Source organism: Castor canadensis, chromosome 8 (assembly GCF_047511655.1).
Source record: "Castor canadensis chromosome 8, mCasCan1.hap1v2, whole genome shotgun sequence".
Classification (NCBI taxonomy): Eukaryota; Metazoa; Chordata; class Mammalia; order Rodentia; family Castoridae; genus Castor; species Castor canadensis.
Genome location: NC_133393.1, coordinates 84,683,970 through 84,702,147, shown reverse-complemented (window position 1 = coordinate 84,702,147; position 18,178 = coordinate 84,683,970). Strand labels below are relative to the sequence as shown.

The window sequence follows — 18,178 nt, the reverse complement described above, 5'->3', positions numbered from 1 at the left end:
GATCACATGTGGATGATACAGAGCTACACAACATTACTGTCATTGAGTTCAAAGTAACTCCTGTTGGAAGTGGAGGTGGACACCAGAAACACAAGTTTTATCAATGGTGATGTCTTCCATTATGTACAACAATGAGGCAAGTGCAACAGAAAGGGGGAGCCATGTTTTGTAGTGTGTTTGTCCCAAACTAAAGACCAAAGGCAAAAGAGAAAGAGCTGTCAACAGTCACATCTTTCTGGAGTTTAGGTCCCAGGGGAGGGATGTTTAACACATTCCTAGGTTGCTTACGGAATGTCCTTCCTATTCTTCAGCAGAACAAGCAGATGTGCCCAGGATGAATCTACTGGGGCTTTTGTTCACTGGTATGAGGGAAAGGGGAGGATTGCCCAACCATCCTCCCTGGAGACTTTCCTCTGCAGAAAGGGGACTTTTGAAAGCAGTCAGATTTTCCCTACTAACCTGTTCGGCAGTAATGTGACAGTAATTCTACTCTCATCTGCTCCCAAGATGCTTATTCCCATGCCATAGAGCCTCTTCACTATCTCCTCTCTGGGCTCTTCTGCAGGCATTCTTCCCTACAAAAGCAAACTAAAAATCCCTCAAAGGCATTGAGGATGAGGTTTCCTTCAACTCCTGCAAGACTTACAGTCATTGCAAAACCCTTAGCCATTGATAGTTACTAATGAGAAAGGACCCTGAGCCTCTAGCTTATTCTATTGATCTCCTTAGTTGGAATTGGGACTTGGAGAAGTCATCACTGTCTGCTGTGTTTGGACAGGAGCCCAGCAAATGCCTGGGAACCTGAAAGAGTTCAGAGCTGCCTCTGCTTGGAAATAGGTGCAGATGGGAGTCTGCACCTTTCTACGTCCAGCCCCCAGGCTGTGCATTACCATGCCGGCAGAAGTTGTGTGTGGGCAGCATGTTGGCAATCTGCACTTGCGGATGTGGGAGCAGGTGAGAAAGACAAGTGCCAAAAGCCCCAAGGATGGAGACATGATCTGGGCTACTGGGAATGGAGCCCTGGAGCCAGAGAGATTTGGATGAATATCTGGTGGTGCCCAATTCTTTCTAGAGCAGACTGAGTCTGCAAGCTCTTGCTTCTCATGGCATTACACATGACCCCCCAGAGTTTCCTGTTCTGGACGAGTCAGAATTTCTGAGATGCCATCAAGCTTGTAGAGGCTGAAAGAGACTCCTCATGCTGGAAAATGCAAGAGTGGTAAGATTACAGCTGAGTTAAGGCTATAAAAGCAAACATTGGATGGATGCAGGCTGCCTCAGTGATCTCACCCTGATCATGTGACTTTGGAGGTAGACTCATCCAAAGTTCTGGGGTCACCAGAGAGACACTATAGGGTTCTGAGGGTGTTTCTTGTATACCATATTGGCCTATTCAATGTCTTTCTGTGAACCTCATGATGTAGGTTCTAATTAAGGGGACCCCCACCCCGGTGAGATGAAATTGTTCATGTCATTCGGAAAGGAAACATTTAATCAAAAATCCTTGAATTGAGCCTTCTATCCATTGTAGATCACTCAAGCAATCAAGTCAGCATAGCCCATGACCTAGAGCAGAATTAAAACTTTTGGGTCACAATTAGAGAGTAATAAAATCAATTTGGTGGACCCCAAAATAAAAGAAAGGGAGAAAGCAAGGGAGGGAGAGAAGGAAGGAGGGAGGGAAAAATAGAGAAACTAATAGAAAACATTGCAGGGCACCACTTATTTCATAAAACTCATCTATATGTATGAATATACTAGGTCATGATATAAATTCATTTTTTAGTAGGGGTTGCAGTTAAAAAACTGAAAAACACTGTCCTGAGAAAACCCTTTTATTTGATTTGCTTTCATTGCTTACAGCTTCTTCCATTTATTCATTCCATTTTCACCATCTGGAACATAAACAAGGAGAACAGTCTAGATCCTTTTTGTTCTAAAAGACAAATGAGCTAACCTTTCGGGACTTATTTTTTTTAATATCCAAAAAAAACAAGGAAACTAAGTAGAGGATGGCCTTGTCCCTTCTGCCTCTGGTAACTCCCAGTCTCTCAGAATATTCTTTAGGAGTTTGCTGAGAGGCTTCTTTTCAGTCCTCCCAGCCCCATAACCATAAAATATTTAAGGGAAAAAAGGGCCCTAAAAAGGGGGAAAGCAAACAGTGAAATGGGAGTGTTCCACAGAGCTCAAAGGGCACACTTTTACCTGGAAAAGCTTAAACCCTCTGTCCATGGGGACAGAGTCTGTGAGAACCTCAAAGGGACAAGGTGATCCACTCAAACTCTAGCTCCATGGCAGGAGATTCAGAGAGTATCAGGCTATCGTTGAGGACATTGTCCCAGCTGCAGAAAATGGGAGCTCCCAGGCTGAGAATAGGATATAGCCCCATGGCCTGACTGCAGCCACCACCTGACCAGCCCACGTGCAGGCACCCAGCAGCCAGGCTCTGCTTTGTGGAATGAAGCACATAGGGGTGGACTCAGCCTAGCATCTGGAATCCTTCCTCCCAGTTTGTATGCACCTAGCAGGGCTCATTTTCTATTCAGATGGTTGAGTCTATAGCACTATAGTGTGTTGGTAACTTGCATGTAGCAAGCACTTAGTAGATATTCCCTAATATGATTCATCAGAAATGAGTACAAGCAAAAGCAATCTCACCACCACCACCATTCCTAATGGTGGTGAGAATACAAAAAAATATTACCATTTGAAACCTACAGTAGACCTGATGTTTGGTTCATGCAGCACTTTATTTATCATGATTATTTTTTGTGGTACTGAGGCTTGAACTCAGGGCCTACACCTTGAGCCATTCTGTCAGCCCTTTTTTGTGTTGGGGATTTTCAAGATAGGATCTCACGAAGTATTTGCCTGTGCTGGCTTTCGAACGGTGATCCTCCTGATCGCTGACTCCTGAGTAGCTAGGATTACAGGTGTGAGCCACAGGCACCTAGCCACACAGCACTTTAGTTAGAGAAATTTAAAGCGTTAACCTGTAGTACAGGCATTCTGCCTGTCATCAAGGATTTGAGAGAGTAAGGTATGAGAAGGTAAGCTCCCTTTCGGTACTGGCCAGGGAGAAGTCAGGAGAAGATGAGTAATTGTAATAGAACAAGGGCAGAGGTGAATCTCATGACATCTTGTATTTTTCGCTTTTACAAAATAACCTTCCTGAGAATAAAACTAAGGTGAAAAAAATCACATATATGTTTAACATGTATGCAAGATGGCTTGTTATCAGGTGACAAACCATGCAATGCAGCAATACATACTATGAAGACCAGAGAAATGATGGATTGGTTTGGCCTGAAGATATGAAAGCTTTGATGGCATAGACAAGGGTCTGAAGGAGAGCAGAGTCCAGAGACACAGATGAGAAATGGTACTTCAGGTATGGGGGGGGGGAGATAAGAACATGGTTAGGGACACAGTGATGGGGCTATGACAGCATATGCTGAATACAGTGACATCAGTAATCTAGCATATTTACCAAACCCAGAGCCTCTATCTTCTCCAAGGCTGGTTTAGCTAGACTGCAATCCAATAAGTGAAAAGTGCATGACAGTATTTTTTGAAAGGCAGCATGGAACAGCGGAGATATTCAGAAAGAAGCCCTGGGTTCCAGGGGGTCTGCCATTCCCCAGCTGTAAAAATGTCAACAATTCTGCATGATGGGAAAAGTATTTTCTTCTGTGCCTGTCCCAAAATGTTGTGACAAAGACTGAATAAGATATTCCAAAGACTTCTTTCTGTACTTTAAAACATTTTACACATGTTAAGTAACAGCTTACTACTACAACCAAGAGCAGTGAAAAAAGATGCACAGCCCACGACTATGGAATATTCAGTACTCATCTTTCCTCATCTTTTGATAAGGTGCATTTGCAAGATGCCAAGCCAATTAAGTCACCACAAAAAGTGACTTTGGAGTGATCAACCTCTTCCAGAGGGACCTGAGAATGCCCCAAAGTATTGATTATTAGAGATTTCCTCTTAGATTTTTCTTCCATTAAGAATCACTGCTGGCCCTCTCCTAAGGGATTCTTTCTCTTCCTTTCAGTACAATAAAGATCCCTCCATCACACTGGTAGGACCTCTAAACAGGCATTTCTATTTATCTGTTGCAAGGGGTAGATGGTCCACTCTCAGATGTAATCAGGTCTCTTCTGTTTTCTGTTTTTTAAAGCTTTCCCAGAGAAAAAGTTGCCATGATAGTCTCTTAAGGATCTGCTTCAGTGCTTGACCTTAGAATGTCATTGTTTGAAGTTCTAATGTCATTGTTTGAAGTTCTATTCCTTCTGTTTCACCTCAGTCCATTTCTTGGGATCCAGTTACTGAGAGGTAAGAGGGTTTGGGTATCATGCAGTCTAGCATAGCTGTTTCAGAAATGGTTAATTGCACCAGCAGACTGGCTGGGCTCTATCCTTCATTGACTGGCTCATGTTGGGCAAATCACAGAACCTCTCTGTGCCTCTGTTTCCTACATCCAAACCGTGGCTTCTCCCTTCTTAAGAGGTAAGTAGCAATATGTCCCCTGCCTAAAGGAGGTCACTAACTTCTGAGTGGCTTTGGGGCATTTGTATGTGAGAACACTCTGTTGTAATTACTATTTATTTACACATTCTCCCACTGGACAGTGATCTTCAAGGAGGGAACTCTCTACCTTCTCCATCCCTCTTCTAACATCTAGTGTGGTGCCTGGCACATAAGAAAGCAGATCAGAGGATAACTTTTGGACAAAATTTTCTATGGCGAATTTTCTGCAGCCAGCCACAATTCCAGGTCCCACACTCACACCAACGTCACGGTGGGGAGTGGGGAACTGTGGACCAAGGACCGGGAAAGCTAAGACTAAGCCCGCTAAGATGAGATTCATGTGCTCAACGGCGGTCGCTACTGAGGGGACATCGGGTGGAAGCGATGATGCAACTCCAGGCTTTACTTCTTTTAGCCTAACTCTTTAATCCTAACTCCTGGAATTGGGTTGAACTCCCTGGTGTTCTGCAGAAGTAACACAATGGCAAGCGGCGCCCGGGACTTCCAACCTGGGCGGAGAGAGCAGCTCTAGGTGAGCAGGCGCTCCCCCAGCGGGCGACAAGGTCCCGGCGGGTCAGCTCTGTGGAGGTGACGCACCTGGCTGAGTCTTTCGTAGCAGGCTGGGTAGAACCACCTTAGCGGGGGTGGCGGGATGCACCACCGATTATCGCAGGCAGAAACGTGGATCTGTACGCATGAAATCATCGAAAATTCTGCCCCACCTGAGGCAGAAATATGCCTTGCCCTGTGGACAGCAGTCGTGGCACGTTTCAAGAGTCAGTGTCCAAGGCGATAGTGCAATGGTTGATTCCAAGTCAACACGGTTGCAGCGCCGGGCAGGAGAGGACCAGACCGGGTCTGTGGGCGGGGCCTAGGGAGGGGGCGTGTCAGAGGGCGGAGGCTTGTCGGGGGCGGGGCCAGGTGCTGGTTGTCTCTCCTTGTCAAAAGGCAGCAGCCGAGTCCGGAGCACCGGGAGCGCAGACCAGCGTGTCCACCGGCCGGACCAGGTGCGGACCGGGGAGCAGCGGGGAAGGGGGTTCTAGGTTAGGGATTAAGCCCGGGGTTGGACATCCCGAGGTCTAAGTGCCAGGTGAAAGCACTAGAATCTAAGTCTCAGGGGCAAACTTGGCAACTGAGATCTGGGCTGTCGTGCCATGAGGTTGGGACACAGAGGGGGCACTGAGATCTGAGAAAGATGAAGTTTGTGCCAGACTGGCGAGGGGGTCCCGCCACCAACTCGGTCCTCAGACTGCTCAACGTAGAATACTTCCCTAGGACAGTGCTCAGCACTTGGGGAAAAAGAATTTGTTTCCTTCCTCCGTGGGGCGCCTTGACATAGAGAGGAGAAATAGGAAAGGGAGCTATTGACTGTCGATGGTGCTAAGGTCTTCTGGGGGTGACGTGTGTGTAGCCTTCTTTATCATCTTCTGGGCCCTTGGGTGGTCACTTGTGATGGCGGAATTGGGTCTTTTAAGTAGTTTTCTCTTCTTGACTTAAAAAAAATTAATGATTTGAGACCTAATCGGTTCTAGAGCACTGGATTAATTTTTTCAGAAGAGCTGTTTGTAGATGTCCAGAGGACCTCAGGGGCAAGCATGTAATCAAGGAGGGGGCTTATTGAGTAGTTTCTGTTTGGAGACTGTGGGGCCCTGGGTTTGTGGGCAGTGGAATGAAGATTCACCAGGAATATGTAGGAAAGAATTGTGAGTAGTCTCCAGGGTTAGCGGACATCTGACCCCCTCCCATGGACCAGAGGCTGAGATCCAGTCTGCTTGGGATTGGGGGAGCCTTAGAACTCTGTGCATAGGCCCTTCTTGCTTCTCCTCCTCCTCCTCCTTGTGGTGAGTGAGTCAGCCTCCTGTCTGGGCTCAGTTGCAGCCAGAGGGGCCAGAGCCCAGGCAAGCAGTTGGGCAGGCATTTTCTGAGCATTGCAGAAGTTCCCCTGGGCAGAGTTCAGCTCTGCTGCAGCTCCCTGTGGAAGGCTGTCTTCTTCATTTCTGGGCAGGAAGGGAGGGGGGATAGACAGGAGCTCAGACACCCAACACAGCAATGGTTGTTTGATGGCTATGAGATGATTCCAGAAGATGACTGTGAAGGGATTGTGGCTTTGTGGTAAATCCACATCCCTTTTCCTCTAGGACTGGGAAGGGCATCCCAGTACTGGAAACTTCCGGCCCCTCATTCCAATTTTGCACTGTGATCTTGTTAGCAGGCCATCCCCACTAGTGAGGTTGGCATGCAGAAGAAACTGAGAAGTTTCTAGGACCAGGAAATGCAAAGAATGCTTTAACCCAAGCTAAGTACTGGGCAGGGGGGTGGTAGGTTACTGAGGTAGAGATATGTTGTCTGGACACAGGAGCCCCAACTCTATGAGCTGAGAGGGTTGTGTATTAGGGGACCTTCTCCATTCCTTCCCCATCTAAGGGTTGGAGGAAATTTTGGGTCTCTCTGCAATAGTTTTGGGACTGACATGCAGCCAGACCAGGTGGCAGTAAGAGTGAAAATTTCTCTCTGGCTTTTGTTTTGGGTTCTAGAGACACTTGAGTATAAAATAGATGCCCCAGAGCCCATGATCCCCACTCAGTAGCCGCTCTAGATCTGTTTGAGAAGAATCTGATGAGGCAAACCAAGCAGTGGGGCCAACTCTAACTGTAAAAAGCTGGGGAATTTACAGTCTGTGTTCTGTTTGAGTCCCATGGCTTCAATTTTAGCTGATGATGACAAAGGAGAGACTAAAACTTGGAGTAAGAAAGGATAGAGTTAGGAATTTTTCTTGACCCCTCACTCCTCTTCAACCACAGCCATCAGACATTGTATATTCTGGGAGATATGGGTACTCTTTGAGGGTGCGCTAATTAGTGTGCTTATGTTTTCTCATTCTTCACCTGTTCTGCCTCAGAATTGATCTTTTGGGACTGAGACACAGAGGAAGTTTCAACAGACTTCCTAGACTCTGTACCTTCTCCCTGTAGCAGGAAAGCAGGTGTCCAAAGCCTAGATCTTTAATGGGGAAAGGCCTGGGACCTTTCAAGCAGCTATCCATGACAGGAGAGGAAGTTCTGGTTGTTCCCACATCCTAAGGAAGCAGAGACTATCCTGACTGAAATCAGTCTCTGGGACCTCTTCTAGAAATCTGCTGCTGCCTATGTATCAATGGGTTTCTAGTGGCCAGATAGCCAGGGCCAGGAGTGCCTGGATGACATTTAAGTTTGTGGCTGGATAGAGAATTATGGGACTCCAGTTTCCATTTGTCACTGCTGCCAGTTGGTTTGGGATGCAGGTAAAGGGAAGTAAGGAAATGACTATATTTGATGAAGAGCATCCTGTGTGCCCTAGCATGGTGCCAGGCCTACTGAGGGATGACAGGAAGCAGATCTCAGCAGGCCAGGCCTCTGCTTCCAAAATAATCAAAGCCACATGGAGAGACAGCAGTTTTTGGGCTCTCTCCCCACTACAGTCTAGTGCCATGAAGATCCAAGAGGGCTGAGGCCAGCCTAACTGTTGCTCTGGACCACCAGGGCCTCACTTCTAATTATGCTTCTCTCTGATTTCTCCTTAACCTTTACCCTTGTCATGCCCTGCTGGAAAGAGTGACTATATAATTTGTCATCCAAACTGAGATTGAAAAGGATGGTCTGCATGGATATGCCAAGACAATTGACATAAACCGAAATGGTCCAGGGCAAACTGAAACATTCAGTCATCCTAGAGAACACCACTCCAAAGCCAGCAGAGGTCATGCACACTGATGAGGGGACAATGGGGCCGGGGAAGGCTTAATATTGAAGGGAAGATGGGGATAGCTTAATTCTGAGGGCAGCCCCAGCATCCTAGCCTGCTCCCTGGGTTTATCAACCAATTCCAGTCTTTTCCCCCAAGAGTAGCCCTGCTGTCAGCCACCCTGTCCCAGGAGCCAGTCCACCACCATATGACTTCATTTCACCCTTGACTTGTGACTGGCCTCACCTTTCATTTTCCTGCCCCACCCCTACCTCAGACAGGGACAGAAAGGCCTGCCAACTTCTCTTCAGCTTCCCCTGGGGGAATTGAGATTTATAGTAGAGCCAAGACTCAGACTCATGCTTCCTCTTTCCTCTCCCCCACCACCCCCATCTGCAAGCCTCTTCATTTTGTCCTTCTAGCTTCTCAGACCTCTGGGGACCATTCCATCCCAAAGGAAAGACCAGCTCTGAAGTGTGTAAACAACAAGGAAAGGAAGGGTAGTCAAACTTTGTCCATGTAGATAAAGGATACAGTACACTTGTAATCAAGATCCAGGAAAATGACAACCAAGGTGGAGATGAGAGCTGGAGAGTGGTTGCTCAGATGGAGATGGAATTAGCACCCTTGAACACTAGAGTTTGACCCTCCAGTCTGGTCTGACTATTGGGGAAATGGTCCAGGGTGGGGACAGACAGTTCTTGCACAACTCAGGCTACAGGCGTTGGTGGCAATAACAGCATCCTGTGGTAGTGACATGTGGAAGAGAAACTGCCCTCCCTTTTGGGTCCTTCGGCCTCATGGTCCAGATACTCAGGGCAGACTCCCTGGAGAGTCCCCAGCATATGAGTGATCTGGGTATAAAGAGCACGCTCCTTCATGACTGTGTAATGACTCGTCTACTCCAGCAGGAAGAAAGTTATTCTCATCACAACAAATGAAAGCCCCTTGGGGAATCCTGTCTTTGAAACACCTGTGGGGAGGGGGAAGTGGCCAGCCCCCCTAAGCCAGCTGGGGTTGGGCTAGGGTGGCTGGTGAATAAATGGCAGAAGCAGTAGGCGCTCTGTGCGTATGAGTGTGAGCATGTGTCATGCTTTTGCAAACTTGCCCTGCAGGTCCCGTGCCAAGGAATAAACTAAGCAGTGTTCCCAGAACCAGATGTCACACAAAGTCCTCATTCTGCACAGGGGAGAGTCCTGGTCCTGTGCAGGGTGTGGGCAGCTGCACCAGTGGGAAAGTGGAGTTTGGGCAGGACCCAGTGGTCAGTTCCTGGGAAGCTGCTACCTCTCACTGGCCTTTTGATGACAAGTTTTGAGGTGTTTTGCAAGGTGTGACATTCCAGGCACTGTGGCACACCCAGGAGGCTCAAGACTTTGCTGGTGACATATCCAGTGTGTGCCACCTGCTGGCACTGGAGTTGTAGCTCCAGGAACATTTGCTTACTGAGCACTCACTTGGTACCAGGTGCCATGCTATGTACAGGACACACATGACCTCCCAGACCTAGCATTGCCTTATGAGACAGGAACCATTGCTGCGTTCACCTTACAAATAGGGATACTGAGGCTCAGTGAGATTAAGCAATGTGCTGAGATGAGCCAGCTAGTGAAGGAAGAAAGTCAGGACTTACACTCAGGTCTGCAGGAGGCTAAAACCCACGCTTATAACATCCAGGAACTCTCCCACCTCTGCATTCACAGGACAGCACTTAGTGCCATGCCTTGCATGTTAGAGGCCTGCAATAAATGTTTGCAAGCAGCAGGGTTAGATTTACTTACTAGTTTGAACAAGTTGACCTGAGAGCAAGCTCGATTTGCCTAAAGGGTACTCGGGACAATGGCACCTCTGCCAGCACCTTTAGCCTCTCTGCTAGACCTCAGAGCCTCTCTGGTTATCATAGGCACATATTCAGGTATGTAGCACTGTGCAGAGAGGTTGCATGGAATTGAGCAAGACTTGGATGACCTGGTAGGCAAACAAGAAATACTCTTTTGATTTCAAAAAGCCACTTCATTGATGATGTACTATGTGCTAATTCAGTAAGGTTAAAAAGACCATTGTCCCTTTGGCCAATGGAGCTATTCTCACCATGTCTACTCTTTCCCCTTCCTGGCCATCCCTTAAGGGGACCTAGCCTACCTGGAAGGAGAAATGAACTCTAGCCTCCTCTGACAGCCTCCTGAAGGCCCTGTGCTGGTCTCTTGTCTCTTTAATTTGGACAGCTCTGCTTTAGGGTAAGTACTATGACTCTCTCTAGCGTGTAAATGGGAGAAATGTTAGGAAGTGCTGTTAGAAGCTATGCTAGTAGCCTGGCAGAAGCGAAACAGAACCTGAGTTTTCACACTGGGTTCAAACCCTGGCCTCCTCACTTTCTAGTGAGGAAACTCGTACCTTGGACAAGTTTCTTAATCTCTCCAAGTCTGTTTCCTCATCTGTAAATTGGGGATAAAATTAGCTCCCTTGTAGAATTGTGTGAGGATTAGATGAGGTTAGTCAAGTGCCTTACACAAACTGGACCCTTGCAAGTCATGTGCAGACAGTCATTCAGCAAACATAGGCTGAGTATTTAACAATGAAAAATACTGGGTATTTAACAATGAAAAAAAAAAAAAGACTCTTACAATTGTTTTCAAATTGATAGCCCAGAAATCTATGCATTGCAAGAGGCCCCATGGGAACTCAGGAATGGCTGTCCTGGCACCTGGCTAAACTCAGATTTGGTAAATTAATTTCTCTTTCTGCCACGTGTTAAACAATGAAGCTTGGAGTATTATAGCTTCTCTGAGACTCAGGTTCTTCAGTCCTTTTTATTATTTTTTGAAGTGTGAAATAAGAGTATATAATGTGACTCTGTAACCTACACAGAGTCATATTATATAACTCTCTACCACCTAAGTTAGGAATGGAACATTTACAGTATCTTTAAATCCCTTTTGCCTCTCCCCATTTGCATCCCCCTTCCTTACTCGCCTCTCCAAGATGAATTTTTCCTTTGTAAGTTATCATCTATGTGTGTTTTTACAAAACAATATATTGTTGTGTTTTACATGGCCTTGAAGTTTTTTCTCACATGTACTCTGTAATGTACTTCTTTCACTCAGCAGAGTACTTCTCAGATTCATCTGTGTCACAGTTTTAGTGCATAGGTTGCTCAGCTATGTAGTATTCTATTGAAAAAATACCCCAAATTTTATGTCTTCCCTCTTGTTGATGGACATTTGGGTTATTTCCATGGGGGGTTATTATGATATGATAATATCAATAGGAACATGTGTGCTTGTCTCCTGGTGCATGTATAAGAGCTTCTCTAAGGCACGTACCTAAGAACAGAATGAATTGTTGGTTCATATGGAATTCCATGTTTGGAATTACTATACAATCCCAAATTCTTTTCCCTAGTGGTTATACCAAAAATCATTTCTTTCAGCAGGATAAATGAGAGGTCTTACTATTTCTCATTTTGTTTTTTTAGGTGGTATGGGGTTTGAACGCAGGACCTTGTACTTGCTAAGCATGTTCTCTACCACTTGAGCCACACCCCCAGCCCTTTTTGCTTTAGTTATTTTTTGGATAGGGTCTTGCTAAATTTTTGCCTAGGCTGGCCTCAAACCATGATCTTCCTGAGCTCTGCCTCCCAGATAACTGGGATTACAGATGTTAGCCACTATACTGGCCCCGATCCTTTTCAATTCTTGAGATAGACTTCTTTTCTAAAATGGAAAAGTTATATTAGATGAGTTTCTACAGCCCCTTTTAGCTACAATGGTTTTGTCCATAGCCAAGAGACCTGATTTCTGACTGATGTGTGTGCCTGTGTGATGCATTGTGCACAAGTGACCCCAGGAATGCTGCAGCCTGGCTCTGGGAGCCCTGTGCTGTACATCCAGGTGCAGTTGAAACCTTCCTCTTCCAAGAGCAGTGGGCAACGGATCCCACAGTTCTACATTTTCCTCAAAACTTGGTGCTCTCATCATTTCAGCCAAGAGTGTGAGGTTAACAGTGGGCACATAATAGATGCTCAGTTAGTAACTACAGAGTTGCACTTTTGTCAAGTGGATTGGGAGGGCATTGATTTTGAAAAAATGACAAAGTATCAGAGCCATGTATGTGCTAGCTAGTCAAAGGACATGGAACTGAGACTCAGATATGCCCTGGGCTTCTTGATCATTTAAGTGCTTCAGGTAAGGTAGAGTGAAGTCTAATAGTTTCTGTTGGTCAGTTGTTCAGAGTCTGGTCTTGATCTTTGGCTTTCTGATTTGTCCTATCTGAGAAGCAGGGAGCAGCTGGAGTGTTGAGGTGAAGGGACAGAAGAGAAAGAAGAGGAAGAAGCAGAATGCCTACAAAGAATCCTTTCCCTCCCAAGGTTGAGCAGTCTGCTTGGTTGTGCTGGGGAAAGGAGGTGTTAGATGTAGCCAGTGTCCTGGTAGCCACATAAACAGTCAGTTACCCACCTACCCAGCCACCCACGGAACTAAAGAATGTGTCTGGCTGGGCACTAGCATGGGCCACCCCAACCCTCAACTCTGTAATTACCCAGCCAGTCTGTGCCTGTCAGCTCCAGGGGCAGGCAAGTCCCTCTGTCCTGGGCCTCACCTTGGCTGCCAGACCCAAGCTGGGCTCAGGAGCACCCCCTGTACACACCTCCAACTCCGCCCAGTGTCTCTCCCTACACCAACCTTTGACCCTTAAGAGCTTACCATATTATGTAATAGCTGAAAATCATACTAACCAGTGGTATGTTTCAGGGATTGTGTTCAATGTACTTTCTCACTTCTGTCTTTCAATAATCCTAGGAAGTAGGTAATATCCCTATTTTAGGAAGAGGAAACTGAGGTTCAAAGAGATTAAGAGGCTGAATTTCTTGCCCAGAATAATCCAGGTCCTAAGAACCAGAACATCAATTGAGGTCCAAAATTCAAGTCTAGAATGGATGCCCCCTCCTCACTTGCCCATCGCCTCTTGCAGTGACCTGGTCACCTGGTCATTCAGCTCAGTCTTTCTCTCCTCTTCTTCTCCAAGGAGGACTGGAAAAGAGGGAGCAGGTGGTGCCTGCCCAGGTGAATGGGGCAGTTCCAAGCTGGCCCGGGAGGTGCTGGAAAACACCTTCAGGGCAGAGTTCTTTGTGCCAAAAGGCTCTGAATTTCCGGACTTCTGCCAGGGGTGGGAAGTTACCTCTGCCCAGCCTATTCAAGCACACCCACATCTTGGGTGCCATGATGTTAAGAAGTGGGGGATGGGATGCCTTAGGTAAAATTCCATTGTAATGAACTCCATTTGAGATCTGACTGGCTTTGTTGAAATCCTGTGTGCCACCTGGGAAACTGGAGGGGAAGTGGAGTTAATTCCAAGTTGAGTGTCTCTTAGAAAGGTCTCCCAAAGTCTAGGAGTCTGGAAGGAGGAGAAAAGTCAGACCACCTACTCCAGGTCCTCCTGGAGTGCTAAGTACCTGAATGGTTTTGGGCAGGGAGGGGTGGGGAACATTTGGTGCTTAGCTCCACCTGGCTGTGCTAAGACTGTTCAGTTGTCCTCTGCCCTCACAATGCTGTGAGCCCCAAGAGCTGATCTGAATCTTGTCACAGCTCAACACAATACCTAAAGCATCACTTCTTTGCTCAGAAGATGTTTCCTGGATGGAAATATGTCTGTATTGTAAACTGGGTCCCCTGAGCTAAAAGGAAGAGTTGAAGGGCATTTGCATTATGTGGTGAAGTCATCTTAAAAGGCTGGGCTGCGGCTCAGATGAATTCTCAGTGATTGTACCAATGATGCCCAGTAATGAGCATCAACATTAACTGAGCAGGTGGTATGTGCTGGGCGCTATGCTAAGTACTTGCCATGCACCGTCCCATTGAGTCCTTGCAGGAGGTATGTACTATTGTTTTCTCATTTTACAGGGGAGAAAACAGAAACTTAGAACAAGTAATTGGTTCTGGTCACACAGCTGGTAGCAGGGAAAAAGCAAGGTTTTGACCCAGCCATGCAGCCTGTTCTTCTAACTGTGTCCCCTGACTGCAAAGCTCTGCTGTGGTGGGCTGGCGCAGGGGCCTGGGCCAGAGGTAGTGAGTGAAGCTACAGGAGTAAAAACCCTGATGAGATGGACCAGAGGACACCTGCCTGGTCTGGAAGGGTGGCCCGCTTCAGACCAGCAGAATGGCTCCTGGGACACAGCTCCGGATGGCCACATAACCCAATTTTTTTACTAGACATCTAGATTTTTTTTCAAAAGGGAAGTCTTTCAGTTTTTAAAACATTGGCAATGAATTTTAAAAATTTGTAATCACTGTGAGTGATAGGGTTAGGAAACAGAACACATCTCAGTCAGGTTTGGCCTGTAGACCCATGTGGTGTCCTGTGCCGGTTTCTCTCATTTAACAAGTGATTTTGGCACATAAAGGGGAAACCCCCTTTAGTAAGAATTCCTTACTAGAGGAATAAATGACCTTGTGGTGAGTTATCAAGAAATCTTTCAGAATGATATCCCCTTCTCCTTCCCTTCCTCCCTCTCTTTCACCTGCTCTACTCTGTCTTTCTGGACAGAGATTTTCCCATAGATATTAGACAGAAGAGAAGTCTAAAAGAAACTATTCATTAAGGAAAGGGTCTCTAGGCAAAACAAAACAAAACAACCGGGGAAGGGTTTGGAATGAGTGTGGTGGTCAGCAAGCTTTCTACAGAAGCCTTCTGTGCTTTATTGTGATGCTGGGGGTGGGATCCAGGGCCTCACACATACTAGGCAGGAGCTCTACCACTGACCAACACCCCACCCCGGCTCTACACTTTTGGTTTCCCAAGCTGTGAGACCCCTGTGCCAGCAGAGAGACATTAGTTTCCACAAAATCCTTCAAGGTATTTTTTCCCAGCTTCCACTTTATACCTGAATTTATTTCTCCCCCTACTCTCAAATACCTAGGAGAATAACAATAAAATAATTAGCTGACATTGTGGCAATTCTGATAACACATTTAAAATATTTTATATCAGTTGATACAGCAATCTTGTGAGACAGACAGATGGGTATAGTATTCCCTTTTTGAGGACTGGTGAGTGGCAATGTTTTCTTTCTTTTCCTTTCATCCACAGAGCAAGAGCTGTAGAGTCCTAAAACCCTGACCCCCCCCACACACACACAGGCTTTCTGTAACCTGTGGCCCTCACTGTACACCTTGAGTCCACGTGTGATAACAAGTGGAGCAGACAATCCTGCATGAACCCTCTTGGTTATAGTCCCCAGTGCTCTAAAAAGCCTGGTTCCAAGGGGAATAGGGAGTGGGTATGGGAAGGGCCCTAAGCAGATGGTGACCCATAGCCTGCTTCCTCCCCAAGCCCACCCCCACTGAGTATCATCCTGAGCTATTATTCTGGAAGCTGGGTAAAAAATAGCTCACTCAAGGGAATTATTTTTGTCTCTGTTAAACTTCAATCCAGAGCTCCTGAAGATCCTAACTGCAGTTGTTTTTCAGGTCAGAAGGAGTTCTGGGAAAAGAAGGGGAAACAGTGGGTGGAGGGGCCACCACCTCTCCTCCCTGGGGCAGGGAAGGGCCATGGCCACTGGCCTTTTCCCCTAGAATGTTGCCCGTCAGCTGCCCAACTGGCAGCAACTCCAGCTGACATGGTGCAGCCCAATCTAGCAGCTGAAGCTGGCTGTTACTCACAAGTCCTTTACCTGAGACAGGCTCTGTGCTGCTCCATCAAATTCCTTCTCCAGGCATTACTGCTTCTGCAGGGAAGAGTTTGAGTGAAGAAAGAAGAAATTCTGCTGCCTGGTACAGAGGTCCAGATTGACAGCGGGCCTAGCTCAGGGCACTTGAGGGGCTGCAGGCAGCTGACCACCAGGAGATAGAAACTTCATTCCTCTGGAGACTCTGGGGTTAGCTCCTCCTCTGTCCTGAGGCAGCATTCATTGAAAGCTGCTCTGTGAATTAAATCTGCTTCATCTTTGCCCCTGGGTACCAAAGATAAACAAGGAAGAGGAAGGTGGCCAGTGGACAGGGCTGAGAAGGTGGGTTGCCCTCTGGAGAGGGTTCATGCATTAGGACCGAGGCAGCTCTTTCCTACCACTCTGTGGCCCTGGGGGAGAATTATGATATTTGGCCTGGTATGATGAAATCGGAGGATTATCTTCAACTATGTCTTTGACAGTAAGGTGAGGCATGTGTGTTGGCCAGCAGTGAGTTTGGACATCTGAACTCAGGATATGAGTTGGCATGTGCTTACATGTACATGGGACTTTCCACCAGTGTCCATGGGGCAAGTTGTTTGTGAGCATTGTGTATTTGTGCCTGATGTAAGAATCCCTCCTTAAACTGATTCCTGGCAACAGGGAAGTGACCTTATTGGCTAGGAGAGCAGAGTAGGGTGAGTGGCCTGGTGAAGGCAGATTTGGGGATACAAAGGCTGTGTGGTATCAACTCTTTCTGTGCCCAGCAACCATATCTGGCCACCCTGGACAGCTTGATGAATGAATGAATGATCAACAGGTGATACAGCAGATGAAGGCAATTTCCATCTGCCCTTGTTGAACTATTTGTTCCTTCGATTTTCTCTCATGAAACGTATTTTTTTCCTGTTGAGCTGTACTGAATTTTCCAGAACTCTCTCTTGTCTCTCCTTTGCAGCTCAATTACTGATGGCCCTGTTTCCAGGGCTAGGAATTCTCCAAGGGGTTTTGGGTCTGTACCACAGGGCCTTCACCTATGCTACAGAACAAACCTACAGCTTGACTGACCTCTGGGGTCCTTTCTCAATGAGCCAATGAAAGGAAGGCTCTATTTTTGTTTTCTTCACAACACTCAGGTTGAAATGAGAATCTGAATGGGGTCTGAAAGTCTTCCAAAATTTCATTACAAAAATCTTAAATATCTGGTATTCAAGACTCAATGGGTAATAAAACAATAAAAAAAAGACTCAATGGGTTTACTAGAAATACTTGGTAGAGGAAAGAATGGAATATACTTTCCACAAATCTTTAAGATGTGTGTGGCTGGTTGGCTCATCTTTTCCTGGTGCTGTCCCACTAGCTCCTGCCATAATGGACAAGTCTCTCTACCTCAGACACGCTCTTTGTACATGTAGTATCCCTTACCTGAAACCTAGTTACCCTCTTATAACTACCATGTTGACTTCTGTTCTTCCCTGTCTCAGTTGACAGTTTGAGAACAGACCTGCTCCAAAAAGCCCACTCTTGTCTCTTCTCACCAGAATGAGATCAAGACATGTCCACATGTTTCCATCCTTCCTGTGCATACCTGGACCCTAGCATGTGTCAGCATACAGAATTGGAGCGTCCTGTTTGTCCCCTGTAGACTGACTGTAAGCTTCAAGAGGACAGGGTCTATGTCTTGTTCACTGTGCGTCTTCAGCTTTTAGTACAGGCCTTGCCATGTAGGCAATGCTTAAAACTAGGTAGAGTTCATTATCAAAGACCAAGTGGCAGAGGTCAGAACCAATGCCCACAACTGTATGAGGCTAGAAGACATGCTACAGCCTCCCCAACTCTCCAAGAAGTTCCCCAAGAGGACATATGCACAGAAGGGTGACCAGAACCTGAGGAAACAGAAGCTCTAGAAAAGTTTTTTAGGGAGGAGTCATTCCAATCAGAAACAGGGTTGCAGCTGATCTTGCCTTGGACTGACTGCTCGTGTCCTCTAAAACAAATGGGATCTTCCCACTTGGCCTAGGCCCTGACAAGCTTCATAAATACATGGGAAGCATCCACCTCCACACTGAGAACCCAAGGGATGGAGAAGATGCCTTCAGGTAGTCAGTCTTTTATGGAACTGGAGCTCCCAGCACTGCCCATCACTGATCTTGACACAGGCTTCAGAATCTACCCTAGGATAAGTGAACAACCTTCCCAGGCCTCTAAGAGCAAGGACAGTTAGGAGTCCAGGCCCACTAAGCCCGAACCAGACCAGTGTCTAGG

General features: G+C 46.7%; 1 protein-coding gene across 1 annotated transcript in view; it reads left to right on the top strand.

Moving 5' to 3' along the window:
- Nucleotides 1-5,463: 5,463 nt before the first annotated feature.
- The window catches only part of Vdr (vitamin D receptor), a 53,084-nt gene continuing 40,369 nt past the window's right edge, over nucleotides 5,464-18,178 (top strand). The window contains exon 1 of the mRNA XM_020171740.2: nucleotides 5,464-5,543. The gene's annotated coding sequence lies outside the window, so the exon portion shown is untranslated. The remainder of the gene's footprint in view (nucleotides 5,544-18,178) is intronic.